We start from the raw sequence: 20989 nt of genomic DNA on the forward strand, positions 1-20989 counted from the left end.
TGCACAAGACCTTTTAAAGTGTTGAAGAGCACAAATGTCAGCTTGAAGACTACTAAGGTGTGCGTTACCCAAGCCGTGGTATTTTCAATAATCTCATTTGCATGTGAAAGCTGGACAGGAAATAAGGAAGACCATAGAAGAATTGATGATTTTGAATTATGGTGTTGGAGGGGAATATTGAAAGTGTCATGGGCTGCCAAAAGAACCAATAGATCCGTTTTGAAGAAGTGCAGCCAGACTGCTACTTGGAGGCCAGGATGGCCAAACTTCGTCTCTTATACTTGAGACATATTGTCAGGAGGGACCAATCACTGGAGAAGGATATCATGTTTGGTAAGGTGGCGGGTCAGAGAAAAAGAGGAAGACCCCCAACGAGATGGATTGTCCAATTGACAGCATCAATGGACTGAAGTGTGGCAACAATAGTAAGGTTGGCCCAGCATCAGGCAGTGTTTCGTTCTGCTGTGCATAAGGTCACTATGAGTTGGTACTGACTCAGTGGCACTTAACAACAACAAGTCAAGTTCTGATTATCAAGCCATCAAGGCTAGGTCAAATGAATACTATCTGCAACTTTGTGTGTTTTTGTTCGACTCCTCTCACTTCGTATCAGCTGGATGCTTCACTCTCAGCTATAGTCCTCTGTGGCTATGTCCTTGTCCATAGGCTCAGGTGTCCCCAGGTCACACACATCACATGTTGGACCAATCATCACTTCCTCTTCTCTCTCTCATCTCCAGGTCAACGGGAGTCTATGGAATGTGGTTGAACTCAGCACATTTCTTCATTGCTGTTTTTCCCCATCTTCCACTAACCAGTAGACCAACATGGGCATCAGCAAGCTTACATGTCAAGGCTCCTTCTTTAAGCAAGTATTAAATAACAAGGGCATATGAAAAACAGTCTTGATGTAGTCACAGGGTTTTTTTTTTTTGTTTGTTTGTTTATGATTACGAAAAACAACTTTAAACATATTCCTAATATCAAACTTATATCATCTTTGCTTCCAAGGAGCATTCTGATGGTACTTCTTTAAAAGAGATTTATTCATTTTTCTGACAGTCCATGGTGTATTCAATATTTTTTGCAAACACCATAGTTGAAAGGCGTTAATTCTTCACTGTCTTTTTGCATTCATATGCGATCACTGAAAATACTATGGCTTAGACCAGGTACATGTTAGTCCTTAAAGTGACGTATTTACTTTTTAACACTTTAAAAAAGTCTTTTGCAGTAGATTTGCTCAATGCAGTATGTTATTTGATTTCTTGATCACTGATTCCATGGGTGTTGATAGTGGGTCCAGGTAAACAAAGTCCTTGACACCCTCAATTTTTTTTTTTTTTGGTTTATCATAATGCTGCTTATTGGTCCAGTTGTAAGGATTTTTACTTTCTTTATGTTGGGGTATAATTCACATTGCAGACTGTAGTCTTTAATCTTTATTAGTAAACGCTTCAACTCCTGTATGCTTTCAACAAGCAAGGTTGTGTCATCTGCATGTTACAGGTTGTTAATGAGTCTTCTTCCAAATTTGATGCCATACTCTTCTTCATATAGTCTAGCTTCTTGGGTTAATATTCATTCAGCACACCGATAAAATAAATCTGGTGGAAAGATGCAATCTTGATGAATACCTTTCTTGATTTTAAGCCACACAGTATTCCTTGTTCTGTCTGAACAACTGTCTCTTAGTCTATATATAAGTTCTGCATAAACAAAATGAAGTCTTCTGAATTCTCATTCTTTGCAATGTTATTAATAATTCATTATGATACACACAGTGATGTGTTAGGGGTAGGTAGGTCAAGGAAAGTTTAATAAGTTCCCTGAGGAATTCTATGAGACTGCATCTTGTTGGACCTTGTTAGGACTTTGATATTTATGTTAATCGATTTAAAGTATGAAGTGACATGATACAATATTACATTATCAAAGGATTACTCTGACTGTTGTATTGAGAATAGAGAATGCTGAAAGCAAAGACAAAGGTGAGGGGACCAATTAGGAGGCAGTGAAAATAATCCAGGTGAAAACAATAATGGCACAAAGAGGTTGCAAATGGAAGTGATGAGAACCAGTGAGGCTCTGAATTCCAATTAATAATTAAAAAAACAAAAAACAACTATTTTAAGATCATTGTATATTCACATAGAATTATAAGAAACTATACAGGGAATTCAGATGTATCCTTTACATAGTTTCTCCTAATGATAATGACTTAGAAATCTATTATTGTTGTTGTGCCATTGAGTAGATTCCAACCCATAGTGACCCTGTATAGGATTTCTGAGGAGCAGCTGGTGAGCTTGAACTTCCTACCTTGCAGTTCAAACTGACTTTGCAGTACAGTGCATTAACACACAGCACCACAATAGGGCTCCTAGAAATCTATAGTACCACATGATATCCAGAGTATTACCATAAATACAATCTACTAGTCTTATTACAGCATTGCTCGTACTCTCTATATCAGTAAGTATGGTTTGGACATTAGTAAATAACCTACTGAGAATGAACTACTATAACTTTCTTAATTCTTTCTAAAACTCATCAAGTAGTTTTATTTCTTGTAGACATTGTTTTGTTCACTTTCCTGAGAGTTAAATTTTGGTTTTAAGGAACTCTAAATAGCGTCTACAGTGAATGATATATCAAAGAGGCATGCTAATAAGGAAGAGAGAAAATAAAAATCAGGGTCTCTAAAGAAGATGTTCTCCTAGGAGGAGCACTCTAAATGACACATGGACTCTTGTGCTAAGGGCCATTTTCTTGGACTCAGAATTCTTTTGAGTAATTTGTTTTTATTGAACAAACCTTTATTTAGTATTCAGTAATTTTCAGGTATTGTCTTAAGGCCTTTGCAAACTTAAACTAATAAATCCTTTCAACAACCTTTTGAGAAAAATTCTTTATTCCAGTTTTACAGATAGCAAGCTGAGGGATCATTTTTTGGGGCCTCCATAAGATAGTGTAGTGGTTATGAGTTGGGCTGCTAACCTCAAGGTCAGCAGTTCAAAACCACCAGAAATTCTGTGGGAGAAAAATGAGACTTTCTGCTTCCGTAAAGATTTATAGCTTCAGAAACCCTATACAGAGTTGCAATGAGTCTGAACTGACTCCACAGTACACTACCACCACCACCACCACCATAAAGTATGGGAAACAATGTGGGAATACTATCAAAAGGCACTAGAGGCAAAATTCCTTGAATGGAAAGCTGCACAGAATGTTCTACAAGATCATGTTATATGATTGAAACATGGCAGAAATATATGAGACAATTTCTGGGTAAATTAAATGCCAAAGAGTTGGATGGAACATGTGGCTAGTATGTTAAAATATGCTTGAAATTTTGTTTGGAAAAATTACTTTGAGACAAATTTGAAGGTCTAGTTCTCTTAACAACATATTATTACTGTTAATGATTAGCTTTTGACCAGTGAATTATGTCAATTTTCAACTGTTTTTCCAACTTTCACATTACTTGGCTTTGCTTGCACACCTGTTATAATCTGTGCTCCGAAACACATTATAATTATCGGATTCAAGTGCTGCTCTATGCCCAAATTCTTAAAGGCACTAAACTTAGAGCTTTGGAAATGCCACCACCTTCTCTGACGCAAAGAAAATGTTTCATAATTGGGCCTGATTTTTTTCAAATAGTGTAATTTGAAAAGGAAGGCTACACACACACACAAATGTAATAAAAGTATAGTTATAATAAAAACCTATAAAAAATAAAATATGTGAACAAATGTGGTAATGAATTTTCTGCACCAACAAACAAAGACCTTGGTGAATTACTGCTCCAGGAACATAGGGAGGCTGAAATGTATTACTTCATCGAATGCCACCTGAATGTGTGTGAGGAGGGCTGTAGTATGCTTCAGTGGAACACAGTGAGAGGTAAAGAATCCAATAATTTAAGTCAGTCATACTGATAAAATTAAATTTAGGCTAAAAATGATATTTTACTCTTTTTGGCCTCTGGTTGGCTACTACTGGAATGGTGAGGTTTTTTATTATTTTCTGGTTGGGGCTGCAATGCTAGTCACTTCCTTTCCAGTCCTCCCCCCCCCCTGCCCACCCATTAATTAACAACTATGATCACTTTGTTACTAAAAGGTGTTAATGTAGTGAGGGAATCTGTGGTAAAGATTGCTAACTGTCCCTTAATCTCCAATTCTCCTCATCTTCCTTTTAGCAATTAAGCTCACCGAGTTTTCTCTATTTTTGTGTCTGCCCTGCTGATGTCTCCTCTTCCAGGCTCCTTTGCAGCTAGATATGACCATGTGACTATGTTGTATGGAGTGTTAAAAGAAATAATTTGTGCTAGTATTAGTCCATTCCTTTAAGAGGGAACTGCATACATTCTATTTATTTCCCCAACTTTCTACAAAAGAAAATATAGATGTGATAGTGCTAAGCCAAGACTCCTTGAGTAGCACAAAGGATTAATGCACCTGGTTACTAAGCAAAAGATTGGAAGTTCGAGTACACCCAGAGGTACCTCAAAGGAAAGACCTGATGATTTCAATGGTGATCAGCCATTGACAACCCTACGGAGCACAGTTGTACTATGTCAAAGGTGAGGTTGCCATGGGTCAGAGTTCACCGATGGTAACTGCTTTTTAGTGGTGAGTCAGCTTCTGACATATGAACGATAACAAGTGTTGGTATATCAGGCAGCATTCAGGCCAGAAACTAAAAATGACTCTAGGTATATAAAGCAGAAAAGAATGTAATATTGAGAATGGATTTGCTTACAAAATTTTATGAAGAATCTTATGGTACAAGTCAAAGACTTACCACTGAACAAGTGGTTTAAGGTTCACATCATTGCAGTTGTGGGATAGTGTTCAACCTCTGCTGCCACCTCGATTGTCTCATACCAATAGAGGTTGGTGCTTGGAATCTGGCCTCTGCAAATACTCACATCTGCTGGAAATTGCTTGAGAGCCATCACTGTTACCATGGTTTCAAGAGATGGCCCCTACTTTCATTCTGACTTCCAAATATATCATGAGTGCATCTAATTGGTACAATTAAGATTACATCTGGGACCCTATTTGAAAAGGAGTCTGGAAAATGTACTCTACTGATTTCTGGCTATTGTGTTATGGAGTGGGGGAAGTACCTCATTGAACATTTAGAGTCAACAGCAAGAAGTTTAAAACAATAATTTACCATTTTGTTTCAGACATTATTATTTTGGGTTTCTGTCACTTGTATCTGAATCTAATCTTAATTAATTCAAAATTTTTATTATAAAAAGGATGCTGCAATTAATGTGTGATGATGGCTTAATGTAAGTGGTAAAGTAACAAAAACTCATTGCAGGTTGGAAAGCTGATGATCCCTATTATGTAAAGGCAAACCTTTGGAAACTGATTCAAAGGTCTTTTGTGGGCAGTCTATAAACATAGCAATGATAAGCTTTTGGGAAAATAGTAAGAACAATTCAAAATGTTGCATTTTCTTTGTTGTGTTGAACAAGACCATAGAAGTAAGGTATTTGGGTAGATTGAGTTGGTCAGTTTCAAGCAGACAGAGACAGAATATGGCTATGCTAAATTCAGCCATCTTTGCCTCTAGCTGGCAATGCTAACTGGGAGTTTTGTAACTTAAAGTGCATTCAAAAACATTAACTGCTTGTATAACTCAGTCTGAGGCAGGAACTTTAGCAGGAGATAAAGCAACTTCTAAGTCTATAGTTGGCAAAGTATATTATAAGAGCAAAGTTAATGGCCAAGATTAGACAAATATGTTGCCTTTTTTCACTCAGTTTTTTTCAGGGTCCCCAAGGTAATGATCTCATGATCTGACAATGATAGAGAAAATGGCTATGGATAGAACCTAGCAATCAAAACCCACATTCTTTAGTTTAAAACCTGTATTTAGATAAGACCTTTGGTTCTCATTGCACTTGGAATTGATTGAAAAGGAATACTCATTGAAGGAATTGCCCATTCCTATCCTAACCAACAAGTTGTTGTTCTTATTAGGGGCTGTTGAGTCAGTACTGACTCATAGCTACCTCGTGCACAACAGAATGAAACACTGCCTGGTCCTACATCAACCTCTCAATTTATGCTACCTTTGAGCTGCCACTGTGCCAATCCATTTGTTGTGGGCTCTTCATCTTTGTCATTTCTACTTTAACAAGCATGAAGGAAAGGCCACTCCTGATAATTGTCTGAAGTGTGAGAGATGAAGTCTGGTCATCCTGGTTTCTAAGGAGCATCGAGGATGTAATTATTTCAACATAGATTTGTTTGTTCTCTGGCAGTCCATGGCACATTTAATATTCACCTTGAACACCATGACTCAAATGCATCAATTCTTCCATGGGCTTCCTTCTTCATTGTCCAACTTTCACAAGTTGTGTTAGGCTAACCTTAGTCCTCAAACTATTATAACAAAATGTGCAAAGACATGGAGTTAGAAGACCAAAAGAGAAGAACTCGGTCAGCATTTCTCAAGCTGAGGGAACTGAAGAAAAAACTCAAGCCTTGACTTGCAGTGTTGAAGGATTCTTTAGGAAAATTATTGAATAATGCAGAAGGAATCAAAAGAAGATGGAAATAAAACACAGAGTCACTGTACCAAAAGGAAATGGTTGATGTTCAAACATTTCAAGAGGTAGCATATGATCATGAGCCAATAATCCTGAAGGAACAAATCCAAGGTGCATTGAAGGCATTGGCAAAGAACAAGGCTCCAGGATTGATTGAATAAAAATTGAAATCTTTCAAGAAAGTGAGGCAGCACTGGAGACACTCACTCATCTATGCCAAGAAATTCTGACGACAACCATCTGGCCAACTATTGAAAGAAATCCGGTTTTGTGCCCATTCCAAAGAAAGGTGACTGAATGGAGTGTGAAAATCTTTGGACAATATTTTTGATATCACATGTGAATAAAGTTTTACTAAAGGTAGGACAGAAATGGTTGCAACCATACACTGACAGAGAACTTCCAGAAGATCAAGCCAGATTCAGAAGAGCCTGTGGAATGAGGGATATCTATGTTGATGTCTTCGGTCTTTAGTGTTAAATGTATCAAATCTGTTCTTCAGATGCTCTCTAAATTCAGGTGGGATATATTCAAGGTCATATTTTGGCTCTCATTGACTTGTTTTCATTTTCTTCAGCTTCAGTTTGAATTTGCATATGAGTAATTGATGGCCCTGGTCTTGTTTTCACTGATGATATGGAGTTCTTTCATCATCTCTTTCTGCAGATGTAGTCAATTTGAATTCTATGTAATCCATCAGTTGAGGTCCATGTGCATAGTCATCTCTTATGCTGTCTAAAGAAAGTATTTGAAATTAACAAATCAATGATTTTGCAGAATTCTATCATGCATTCTGCCACATCATTTTTATCAACAAGGCCATATTTTCCAACTACTGATCCTTCCTTTTTGCTCCCAACCTTTGCATTCCAATCATCAGTAATGATCAATACACTGTGATTGCATGTTTGATCAATTTCAGACTGAAGAAGTTGGTAGAATTCTTCTATTTCATCCTCACTGGCTTTAGAGGTTGGTGTGTAAATTTGAATAATAGTGGTTTTAATGGGGCTTCCCTGTAGGTGCATGGATATTATCCTATCACAGACTTCATTGTACCTCATGACTGACCTGGATATGTTTTTTATGACAATGAATGCAACACCATTCCTCTTCCATTTGTCATTTCCATCATAGTAAACATGTGATCATCAGATAAAAGTGGCCAATCCCAGTCCATTTCAGCTCACTAATGCCTAAGATATCGATGCTTATGCATTCCATTTAATTTTTGACAACTTCTAATTTTCCCAGATTCATACTTTATACATTCCATGTTCCGATTTTCAATGGATATTTGCAGCTATTTCTCTTCATTTTGAGTTGTGCCCATTCAGCAAATGAAGGTTCTGTGGGTTCTTCTCCCATGGGCTTTATTTTATTCGCATCATCATGGTCAACTCTACTTAGAGGAGGCAGCTAGTCACCAGTCACATTTTGAGTGCCTTCCAACCTGAAGGGCTCATTTTCCAGCACTATATCTGACAGTGTTTCTCTGCTATTCATAATATTTTCAGTGACTAAATATTCAGAAGTAGTTTGTCACTTCAGAATTGTTGTGGGAAGACATCAAGAACATCATACATGAATAAAGTAAAAAGTAATTAAGAAGACAAGAAATAAGGAAAAGGTCAAAATGGATGTCAGAAGAGACACTGAAACTTGCTCTCCAATGAGGAGGTACAAGAGATGAACAGAAAATTTCAAAGATCCGCTTGAAAAGATAAAGCCAAATATTACAACAAAATGTGCAAAGTTCTTGAATCAGAAAACTAAAAAGGAAGAACACACTCAGCATTTCTCATGCTGGGGCAACTGAAGAAAAATTCAAGCCTCAACTTTAGTTATTGAAAGATTCTCTGGGCAAATTATTGAACGATGCAGAAAGCATCAAGAGAAGATGGAAGGAATACACAGATTCACGGTACCAAAAGGAAATGGTTCATGTTCAACCATTTCAAGAGGTAAATATGATCAAGAGCCAATGATACTGAAGGAGGAAGTCCAAGGTGCATTGAAGGAATTGGCAAAGAACAAGGCACCAGGAATTGATGGAATAGAAATAGAAAGCTTTCAAGAAAGTGAGGCGGCACTGGAGATACTCACTCATCTCTGCCAAGAAATTTGGAAGGCAACTATCTGGCCAACTGATTGAAGAGATCCGTATTTGTGCCCATTCCAAAGAGAAGTAACCCAATGGAATGCGGAAATCATTGGATAATATGTTTGATATCCCATGCGAATAAATTTTTAATAAAGGTAATACAGAAATGACTGCAAGCATACATTGACAGAGAACTTCCAGAGGTTCACGCTGGATTCAGAAGAGGCCATGGAATGAGAGATATCATTGCTGATGTCTGATGGATCTTGGCTGAAAGCAGAAAATATCAGAAAGATGTTTACCTGTGCTTTATTGACTACACAAAGGCTTTTGATTGCGTGGATCATGACAAGCTATGGACAACATTGCAAAGTATGAGCATTCCGGACCACTTAATTGTGCTCATCAGGAATCTGTACCTGGACCAAGAGGCAGTTGTTCGAACAGAACATGGGCACACTGAAGGGTTTAAAATTAAGAAAGGTGTGCGACAAGGCTGTATTCTTTCACCATACTTATTCAACCTGTATGCTGAGCAAATAATTTGAGAAGCTGGGTTATATGAAGAACAACGTGGCATCAGGATTGGATAAAGTCTCATTAACAACCTGTGATATGCAGATCATGCAATCTTGCTTGCTGAAAATGAAGAGGACTTAAACATTTACTGGTGAAGATCAAAGAGCAAAGCATTCCGTATGGATTACATCGGTATGGGTTAATTCGGTAAAGAAAACAAAAATCCTCACCACTAGATCAATAAACAACATTCTTATCAACAGAGAAAAGATTGAAGTTATCAAGGACTTCATTCTTGGATCAACTATCAACACTCATGGAAGTAGCAGTCAAGAAATCAAACGACAGTTTGCATTAGTCAAATTTGCTGCACAAGACCTTTTTAAAGTGTTGAAGAGCAAAGATGGTCAGCTTGAGGACTAAGGTGTGCCTGATCCAAGCCATGGTATTTTCCATAACATCACATGCATGTGAAAGCTGGACAGTGAATAATGAAGACTGTAGAAGAATTGATGCTTTTGAGTTATGGAGTTGGAGGAGAAAATTGAAAGTACCATGGCCTTATGAAAGAACAAATAGATCTGTGTTGGATGAAGTACAGCCAGAAAGCTTTTTTGGAAGCCAGGATAACCAGACTTCGTCTCTCAAACTTCAGACATATTGTCAGGAGGGACTAGTCACTGGAGAAGATATCATGTTTGGCAAGGTGGAGCGTCAGAGAAAAAGAGGAATATCCCCAACGAGATGGATTGGCACAGTTGTGGCAGTAATGGGCTCAGGTGTAGCAATGATTGTGAGGTTGGCCCAGTACCAGGCAAGGCTTTGCTCTGTTGTGCATAGGGCTGCTATGAGTCGGTACGACTCAATGGCACCTGACATCAACAACAATAACAACAAATCCTCAAACTTCAACACTTCAAAGAGGTCTTATGCAACAAATCTGCTTAATGCAATTTCTTTTCTGCTGCTTCCATAAGTGATGATGATTGATGTGAGACAAATTAAGTCTTTGACAACTTCAATTTTTTGCCATTTATCATGATGCTATTTATTGGTACACTGGTGAGGATTTTTTCTTTACATTGAGGTGTGAGCCAAAAAAAGACTATAGTCTTTGATCTTAATCAGTAAGTATTTTAAGTCTTCTACATTTCCAGCAATCAAGGCTATATCATTGTCATATCGTAGGTTGTTAATGAATCTACCTCTAATCCTGATGCCATGTTTCATTTAATCATTTAATTCATAAAACTTCACTTAAGGAGCTCTGGTAGCGTAGTGGTTATGAATCGGGCTGTAAACCGCAAGGTCAGCAGTTCGAAACTGCCAGCTGCTCCGCGGGAGGAAGATGAGGCTTTCTACTCCCGTAAAGATTTACACCCTCGGAAACCCTGTACAGGGTCGCTATGAGTCGGTTCCGACTCCACGGCACATAACAACAACAACAACAATCTAGCTTCTGGGATTATTTGTTCAGCATAAAGACTGAATAAGTATGATGAAAGAATACAACACTAGCAGACACCTTTTGTAATTTTAAACCATTCAGTGTTTCCTTATTCTATTCAAATAACTGCCTTTTAGTCTATGGATTGGTTCCTCATGAGCACATTTCATTATAATATTTGACTTTGTCTTCTTGGACTGCTCTTTGAAATTTTCTGTTCAGTTCTTTTACCTCTTCATTTCTTCCATTTGATTTGACATCTCTATACTAGAGAGGACGTTTCAGAGTATATTCTGAAATCCATTTTGTTTTTTTCCTTTCTTGTCTTCTAAATGACCTTTTGCTTTCTTACTGTATGATGCTGTTGATGTCATCTACAACTCTTCTGGTCTTCTGGCTTTAGTGTCTAATGCATCAAATCTGTTCTTCAGATGCTCTCTAAACTCAAGAGGGATGTGTTTTAAAGTCATATTTTATCTCTTGGACTTGTTCTAATTTTCTTCAGCTTGAGCCTGAACTTGCATATGAACAATTGATTGTTCTAAAAATCTTTTCCGGGCCTTTTTTGGCTGAGGACGTGGAGCTTTTCCACCTTCTCTTTCCTCAGATGTAACCAATTTGATTTCTGTGTATTCCATTTCGTGAGATTCAGGCTTATAGTCATTTTTTATGTTGTTTAAAAATGGTATTTGCAATAAACCAGTCATTGATCTTCCAAAATTCTATCATGCAATCTCTAGCATAGTTTCTATCACCAAAGCCATAGTTTCTAGCTACTGATCCTTCTTTGTTTCCAACCTTTGCATTCCAATAGCTAGTAATTATCAATACATCTTGATTGAATGTTTGATCAATTTCAGACTGAAGAAGTTGGTAGAATGCTTCTATTTAATCATCACTGGCTTTAGTGGTGGGTGGTTAAATTGAATAATAGTGGTATTGACTGGTCTTCCTTATAGGCATATGGGCATTATTCTATCACAGACAGCTTTATACTTCAAGATAGATCTTGAAATGTTCTTTTTAATTATGAATATGGTGCCATTCTGCTTCAATTTGTCAATCCTGGCATAATGAGCTATGCGACTGTCAGATTCAAAATGGCCAAACCCAGTTCATTTGAACTCACTAATGTGTAGGATATTGATGTTTATGCACTCCATTTCATTTTTGACAATTTCCAATTTTCCTAGATTCTTACTTTGTACATTTAAAGTTCTGATCCTGTCCACCATGAGTGATCCTGCTGGTATGTAAAATACTGGTTCCATGGCTTCCAGAATCATAGCAACATGCATATCAACACAGTATGACACACTTATAGCTGAGTAGTGGCCACCAATAAGACTAGACTCTAAAAACATACATTTGTTCAGTCTTTAAAGTAACTCTCATGCCTAAAATATACCATCAAGAAATCAGCTATGAAAGCTATATGGTCACCCCAAAAGGCATACAACAACTTTTACTTTACAAGTGGACATAGGGAATAATACAATAGGAAGAAATTCCTAAAGGACACAACCAAAGATCATGGGCAAACGGACAAGAAATCTTCCTCAGAAAACAAAATCAGGTTCACCTGGTGACATTCCCAAGGAATTTACTCTATTTCTAGAGAAGGGTATCTTCACAATTTCATAGTAACAGGTATTGATAAACTGTAAAGGACCATGATGAATATGCACTTCCCATTTTTTTTCCTTTCCCAATGGTGCAAATCTATTGCTACTTCATAACTATAAGATACTTTGTATATTATTTTGTAGTTTACCAGATCATGAGGCACCATATTCAAACATGATGGAACATGTCAAACAGATATTTTAGACTTTGAGCTGGATTCCTTAATTGGATGGGACTTCGTGGGTCTCAGATTTTGGAGGAGAGTTAGTATTTGTTCAATGAGTGGGAATAATGAACATGCTTGAATGATTCAAAAAGAAGAGTGTGTCAGAGAGTGCTGGTTGCTCTTTGAATGAATGAATGTAGTAATGAAGCACTCTAATTTCCTTAAGAGACAATGCACTATTCCAGTTCATCCCTCCCTGTACCTTGTCACCTGACATGTGGGTAGCTACCATATTGGATCATGGGAAATAATTTGTTACTAACTGATTATCTATTTATAGTTTCTAAAGAATTTTATAATTAAAAAAAATAAAAACAACATGTAAGGCATAATGATTAGCCTGCTGGATGGTACCGTTATACAAACTGAATTTTTCTTCAAACTTGGGGAGACAGGTACAATTTAGGTTGATATAGGAATCATAAGTTTTATGTATTCTGGAAATGATCACTAATTTTCAGTCAGTCACCCAACTAGTATTTTGTATCTGCCTTGTAGCACATGACTCTTATTCCCTGAGAAGGAAGCAAAATAAATTTAGAAGAAGGATTTATTTATAATACAAAATGTCATTTTTGTTTTTTTCAATTAAGTAAGAAAGCATTCAATGTAACTATTTCAACCCAAGCTTATATTCTTTGTTTTTCTTTGGTATCCTTTTTACCTTAAGCAATGAAAAGGATTAATTCTGTGTAGTAATTTAAAAAGAATTACTTGCTAAAAGTCCTCTGCCAAGACCAGTGAAAAGGGATTAGTTTTAAGCTGCCTTAATCAGAACATTTTTTAAGAGAGACTATAAAAAAAAAAAGAACTATTACTATAGGTATGTCTGTATTGATACCATTTGTAATATATATTTTCTGTTATAATTACTTATAATTAATTATTAGTATTTTTGAACATAGGTTGGAAATGATACAATATACCATTAAAGAAATTAATTTCTTCATTTTGTATAGCAGTATTTGCTCTATTTCTCTCTTGATCTGTACATCTATTGTCTACTTTGCTATTTTTGCATCAAAATAGAAGAAAACATTGGTCTTGAATATGTGTATGCTACAGAAATATGTCTTTTCTTTTCTTTTTAGTTGATTATCTTGTTGTTGTTCTTGTTAGGTGCCATCAAGTCAATAATGACTTATAGCAGCCCTATGCACAACAGAATGAAACACTTTCTGCTCCTGGGTCAACCTCACCATCATTGCTACACCTGAGCCCATCGCAGCCACTAATGTGCCAATCCTCGTAGGGGATCTTCCTCGTTTTCTTAGACTCTCCACTTAACCAAACAGGATATCCTTCTCCAGTGACTGGTCCCTCCTGATAACATGTCTGAAATATGAGAGACGAAGTTTGGCCATCCTGGTGTCCAAGGAGCACTCTGGCTCTCCAACATAGATTTGTCTGCTCTTCTGGCAGTCCACGATACTTTTATTATCCTCCAACACCATAACTTAAATGCATCAATTCTACGGTCTTCCATATTCACTGTACAATTTTCACATGCATATAAGATTATTGAAAATACCATGGCTTGGGTTAGACACAGTTTAGTCCTCAAACTGACATCTTTGCTCTTCAACACTTTAAAAAGTTCTTGTGCAGCAGATTTGCCTAATGCAATATGTCATTTGATTTCTTGGTTGCTGCTTCCATGTTGATGGTTGATCTGAGCAAAATGAAGTCTTTGACAACTTCGTCTCTCCATTTTTATGGGTGCTGTTTATTGGTCCAGTGGTGAGGATTTTTGTTTCCTTTACATTGAAGTGCAACTCATACCAAAGGCTCTTGTCTTTGATCTTCATCAGTAAGTATTTTAAGTCTACTTTCAACATGCAAAGTTGAATCATCTGCATATCGCAGGTTGTAAATGAGTCTTCCTCCAAATCTGATGACACGCTTCTATTCATATAATCTAGCTTCTCAGATTATTTGCTCAGCATACAGATTGAATAAGTGTGGTGAAAGAATACAACTCTGGTGCACACCTTTCCTAATTTTAAACCATTCGGTGTTCCCTTGTTTTGTTTGTACAACTGCCTCTTGGTCTATGCACAGATTCCTCATGAACACAATTAAGTGCTCTGAAATACTTATACTTCACAATGCTGTCCATAGATTGTCATGATCCACACAATTGAAAGCCTTTGCACAGTCAATAAAGCACAGGTAAACATCTTTCTGGTATTCTCTACTTTCAGCCAAGATCCATCTGACATCAGCAATGATAGCCCTTGTTCCAAGTCCTCTTCGGAAAAAAGTTTGAACATCTGGAAGTTCTCTCTTAATGGATGTTTATAGCCGTTTTTGTATTGCCTTTAGTAAAACTTTACTCACATGACATATCTATGATATTGTCCGATGATTTCTACATTTTGTTGGGTCACCTCTCTTTGGAATGGGCACAAATAAGGATCTCTTCCAATCATTTGGTCAGGTAGTCATCTTCCAAATTTCTTTTGGAAAATGAGTGAGTGCCTCCAGTGCTTCATCAGTTTGTTGAAAGATTTCAATTTGTATTCCATTAGTTCCTGGTGACTTGTTCTTTGCCAAGGCCTTCAACGCACCTTGGACTTATTCCTTAGGGATTGTTGGCTCTTGATCACATGCTACCTCTTGAAATGGTTGAACATTGACCATTTCTTTTTGGTACAGTGAGTCTCTGTATTCCTTGAATCTTCTTTTGATGCTTTTTGCATTATTAAATAATTTCCCCAGAGAATCCTTCAATACTGCAAGTTGAGGTTTAATTTTTTCTTAAGTTCCCTCAGCTTGAGAAATGCCGAGTGTGTTCTTGCCTTTTGGTTTTCTAACTCCAAGTCTTTGCCCATTTTGTTATAATATTTGACTTTGTCTTCTCAAGAAGACCTTTAAGATTTTCTGTTCAGCTCTTGCATCTCTCACTTTTTCAATTTGCTTAAGCATCTCTATGTTGGAGGGAAAATTTCAGAGTTTTTTTCTGACATCCATTTTGGTCTTTTTTCTTTCTTTCTTTCTTGTCTTCTTAATGACCTTTAACTTTCTTCCTGTATGATATTCTTGTCATCCACAACTCCTCTGGTCTTCGTCTTTAGTGTCTAATGCATCAAATCTATTTTTCAGATGCTCTCTAAATTCAAGTGGGATGTGTTCAGGGTCATATTTTTTCTCTTGGACTTCCAATTTTCCTCACCTTTAGCCTGAATTTACATATGAGCAATTGATAGTTTGTTCCAAAATCTTCCCCTGGCTTTTTTTGGCTGATGATATGAAGCTTTTCCATCCTCTCTTTCCACAGATGTAGTCAATTTGATTTCTGTGAATTCCATCTGGTGAGGTCCATGAGTATAGTTGTCTTTTCTGTTGTGTAAAAAGGTATTTTCAATAAACCAGTTGTTCAAAATTCTGTCACGTTGTCTCCAGCGTTGTTTCTATCATCAAGGCCATAATTTCCAACCACTGATCCTTCTTCTCTTATTCCAAGCTTTGCATTCCAATCGCTAATAATTATCAATATATCTTGATTGCATGCTTGATCAATTTCAGACTGAAGAAGTTGGTAGAATTCTTCACTTTCATCATTGGCTTTAGTGGTTGGTGCATAAATTTGAAAATTAGTGATATTAACTCGTCTTCCTTATAGGCGTATGGATATTATCCTATCACAGATAGTATTGCACTTCATGACAGATCTTGATATGTTCTTTTTCATCATGAATGCTGCACCATTTTGCTTTATTTTGTCACTCCAGGCATAGTAACCCATATGATTGTCAGATGAAAATGGCCAATACTGATCCATTTTAACTCACTAATGCCTAGGATATTGATGATTATGCACTCCATTTCATTTATGACAATTTCCAATTTTCCTAGGCTTATGCTCTGGTAGCGTAGTGGTTACGAATTGGGCTGTGAACCACAAGGTCAGCAGTTCGAAACTACCAGCTGTTCCTCGGGAGAAAGATGAGGCATTCTGCTCCCGTAAAGATTTACAGCCTTGGAAACCCTGTGCAGGGTCGCTATGAGTCGGAATCGACTCCACGGCACACAACAACAACAACAACAATACTTTATACATTCCATGTTTTGATTATTAATGGATATTATACAGCTATTTCTATTCATTTTGTTCAGCTCTTTTACTGCTTCATTTCTTCCAGTGGCGTTAGTTTCTCTACATTCAAGAGCAAGTTTCAGAGTCATATCTGACATCCCTTTTGGTCTCTTCTTTTTCTGTCTTTTTAAAGCCCTTTTGCTTTCTTCATGTTTAGTCTTCTTTATGTCTTCCCACAACTCTTCTGGTCTTCAGTCATTAGTGTCTAATGCTTTAAATCTGTTATTGAGATGGTTTCTATATTCAGATGAGATATATTCACGATTGTATTTTGGGTTTTGTAGACTTGTTTTGGGGGGTGGCAATATTTATATTAAAATAAGACATATTGGCTTATATATAATCCAATAAATACCTCAAGCCTAACCAGTTGGATTTTAACATCACGATTATGTTTTGATGCACGTCTAAATAGAAACTTTGCTCAAACTTCTGCTCTTATAAATAAAAAGAAAATCTTGAAACACATAGTGACTTGGTTCAATTATTGTGATTTATTGATATCACTGGAGTGAAACAAGTATATACATTTACATACAATATGTTTTTGTTAAGGAGCTCTCTTAGCGTAGTGGTTACCAGTCGGGCTGCTAAACTCAAAAGTCAATAGTCCAAAACTACCAGCGATTCCGCAGGAGTAAGATGAGGCTTTCTGCTCCCGTAAAGATCTACAGCCTTGGAAACCTATACAGGGTCGTTACCGGTTGGAAACGACTGACAGCACTTAACAACAACAATGTTGTTGCTACGTGCCATCAAGTTGATTTCGACTCATAGGGATGCTGTGCAGGGTTTCTGAGGAGCAGCTGGTGGATTTGAACCACTAATCTTGTGGTTAGCAGTTCAGTGCTTATCTTATAATGCTAAATTAGGACCATTAGTATTCTTTCTTTTCAGCTACTATACTAATAAAACCACCATGACTGTACGTGTGCTTTCGGAAGCTAAACAGGGTCGAACGGGAATAGTATTTGGATGGGAGACTGCTTGGGAATAAACTCAATCTTTGGTATAAGAGAAATTGTCAGATAAGTACTGTATCGCTAACTACAAGGTTGGTGGTTCAAGCTTACCAGCCACCCTTAGGAAACCCTATACAGGGTTGTTATGGGTTGGAACTGACTTGATGGCACTTAAAAACAACATACAAATAATTATGTAGGATTTAAAAATAAAGTTTCCTTTTAATTGAATCTTGTCAGTATAAATGTGAAGCCATTCGCTGAAAGTTGCTACATTTGGTAAAATGAGACTATCTAGTAGAACCACTGGTCAGTTGACATTTACTGAAATTTTACTATGCTCTGAATATTAAAAAGGTACATAAACAATCACCTTTTCCTTCAATCAGACCCAAGGCAAGATATAAAGCAAAATCTTGAATTATTTCTGAGTAAACACTTATTTTCCAGATATTTTAAAAACTAAAATATTGATTTCACATTAAAACAAAGAGCAAGTGGAGGGGAAAATAATCAAGGAAAGTGAAGAAACTGAGTTTGGGATCAGGTTTAGGGAGAAAAAAACACTTCCATTTATGAACTCTACTTTCGTAATTGAAAAATAAAACTCAAAATGGAAGATGCAGCCCCCAGCCCCATCAGCTGGAGATCTTAATAGAAAGATCTTCTAGAAATGAGAAAGTAACTTTATAGATACTGTTGTTGTTGTTAAGTACTGTCGAGTGGGTTCTGATCAATAGCCACCCTGAATAGGGTTTCTGAGGAATGACTGGTAAACTTGAACCACTGACGTTGTGGTTCAAACAGGTCTTGCAGTCCAATACATTAACTCACAGTGCCACATAGATATTAGTGTTTTTAAAATCTCCTCTATATTATATTGAATATAAATATCTGTCTTTCGTCTTTCCCTTTAGACTTTTAGCTTCTTAAAAACATGAACACAATCAGAATCTCTAGATCTAGCATAGTTGCAAATATTTGTGGGATTGGTCATTGATTCCCAATAAAATCAAACTTTGGTACAAGAGAAATTTTAGGATAAGTACTGGATTGCTAACCACAAGGTCGGTAATTTAAACCCATCAGTAGCTCTAGGGTCTTGGAAACCCTATACATGGTTGTTATGAGGAAGAACTGGCTCAGTGGTGCACAAGAACAACAAAGGTGTGCACACCTGTATGTGTGTGTATGTTTGAGGACATATGAGGGGCCATAAAAAGTTCATGGAAAAATTCCATTATGTTTAAATTTGATTTTTTTTTCACAAACCTTTTGAGATCCCATATGATATGACTATTGCAGGAGGTTATAGGATTAGGGAATAAAATCATAGTCATATAAATGACTCTTGGGAAATTAAAGAGGACACTTGACTCATTCCCCAATTTCTGATTCTCTCCTCTCATTCCCAAAGTCCCTACTGAGCACGTATGGTGCAGTAAGTACAAGATGAACTGAGCAATCATCAGTACCGAATTCTGATTGGAGAAGTACTTGACCCCTACCTTAAACGACTCCTGGCAGTGGAAGAGTGGCCAGTGCAGACGGTGAGGCACAGGTGTTCCATGCTCCGCGCTGGCAGTAGCCCGTTTCCAACAGGCTGCTGCATTCTGCACAATCTGAGGCTCCCAGGTGGTCTTCAAGGACAGTCTGCGCTGCCGCTGCCAACTTGTTCCTCTGAGGTCAGGGAGAGGGTGTGGGCACACAACCAGGGATCCATTGAAGGTAGAAGTGAACTATTAGAGGGCAAGCATTGGCATTTGGGAAAATGATTCTTGACTAGTGATAAAGAAATGATTAATTCTCTCAGGACAGTTGTGCTGTATTTAATTCTACTTTAAGGTCAGTGGGAACTTTCAATGAATATTAAAGAGAAAAGATTTTATTACTAACATTTTAATATAATGTTTACTTAAAATTTAGCATATGACTGACTCTTTGCACCTAGGATGTACAATTTCTGTGGCATCTCATCATTACATTTTCTTTAAGTCCTATCAAAAACCATGGTCAGGTGCACACAAATTGTGGCGCTAATCAGGCCTGCGGCCTGAATGTCATTTTGTGCTCAACTCTGCAACTTCAGCCTCTTGCAAGGTTTTGGAAAAGATCAAATCTTGGCCATATAGTCCAGCCTGACCTGGAAAAGAAATATCTTTTCATTGGGATCCCAATAAGAATAGTTATGTACTTCATATGAGTTGGGAGAAAGATGAGTCTTTGTGCTCCTGTAAATGTTTATAACCTTGGAAACCCAAAACAGGGTCACTATGAGTTGGATCAACTCTGTGATATACAACCACCACTACTGTATGAGGTGAGATCATATCATTACCTCCAGGCCCATTCCACTTTCTCCATATGCAAGACCATTCAAATTACCTGCTCTACCTTTTAATTAAGGAGCTCTGGTAGTATAGTGGTTACGAATTGGGCTGCAAACCATAAGGTCAGCAGTTTGAAACTACCAGCTGCTCCGTGGGAGAAAGATAGGCTTTCTGCTCCCGTAAAGATTTACAGCCTCAGAAACCTTGTTCAGGGTCTCTATGGGTCAGAACTGACTCCACGGCACTTAACAACAACACCTTTTAATTGCATCTTCAGACTCATTATAATTATTTTTCTCTTTTTCTCATTACAATTTGTCTTCTCTTTTTCATCTCAGTATAATTGGTGCTATAAGATAAGTACTCGACTGCAAAGTTGGTTTTAACTACTAGGTTGGTGGTTTGAACCCACCAACTGCTCCTCAGAGACCCTACACAGGGTCATTATGAGTTGGAACCTACTTGAAGGCACTTAACAACAACGGCAACAATCCATACATCTACACCCCTCCCTTTGCTACACAGACACACACATCTTGCTAACCCCTTATTTTTTCTTTGTTTCTTTGCACACAAACTCCTTTACAAGCTTTCAAGCTTTAGTACTTCTTCTATGCCTCAATATAATTAACTCTGAGATTTACATTTTTTCACGTTTATGTCTCTGAAATAGGGATACACATTGCATTCCATGTTGTTTCATACTTAGGATTTTCTTAGTAGTATAGAGAAGTCCTGGAATAGTGTCTTAGGATAATCACTCAATCTCAAGATTGGTTTGAATGTCGTAAACTCTATACAGGGCTGATATGAGTCAGAACCGATTCAACAGCACTTAACAACAACAACAACAACAACAACAACAACAACAACAATAGTTGTTATTTGTTGTTATGTGCCGGGGAGTTGGTTCCGACCCATAGCGACCCTGTACAGGGTTTCCAAGGCTTAAATCTTTATGGGAGCAGAAAGCCTCATTTTTTTCCCCCATGGAACAGCTAGTAGTTTTGAACTGCTGGCCCTAAGGATAGCAGCCCAATTTGTAACCACTATGCTAAATAGTGTGGTTACGAATCGGGCTGCGAACCTTAAGGTC

The sequence above is a fragment of the Chrysochloris asiatica genome, unplaced genomic scaffold (genome assembly GCF_000296735.1).
Source record: "Chrysochloris asiatica unplaced genomic scaffold, ChrAsi1.0 scaffold00010, whole genome shotgun sequence".
NCBI classification, from domain to species: Eukaryota; Metazoa; Chordata; class Mammalia; order Afrosoricida; family Chrysochloridae; genus Chrysochloris; species Chrysochloris asiatica.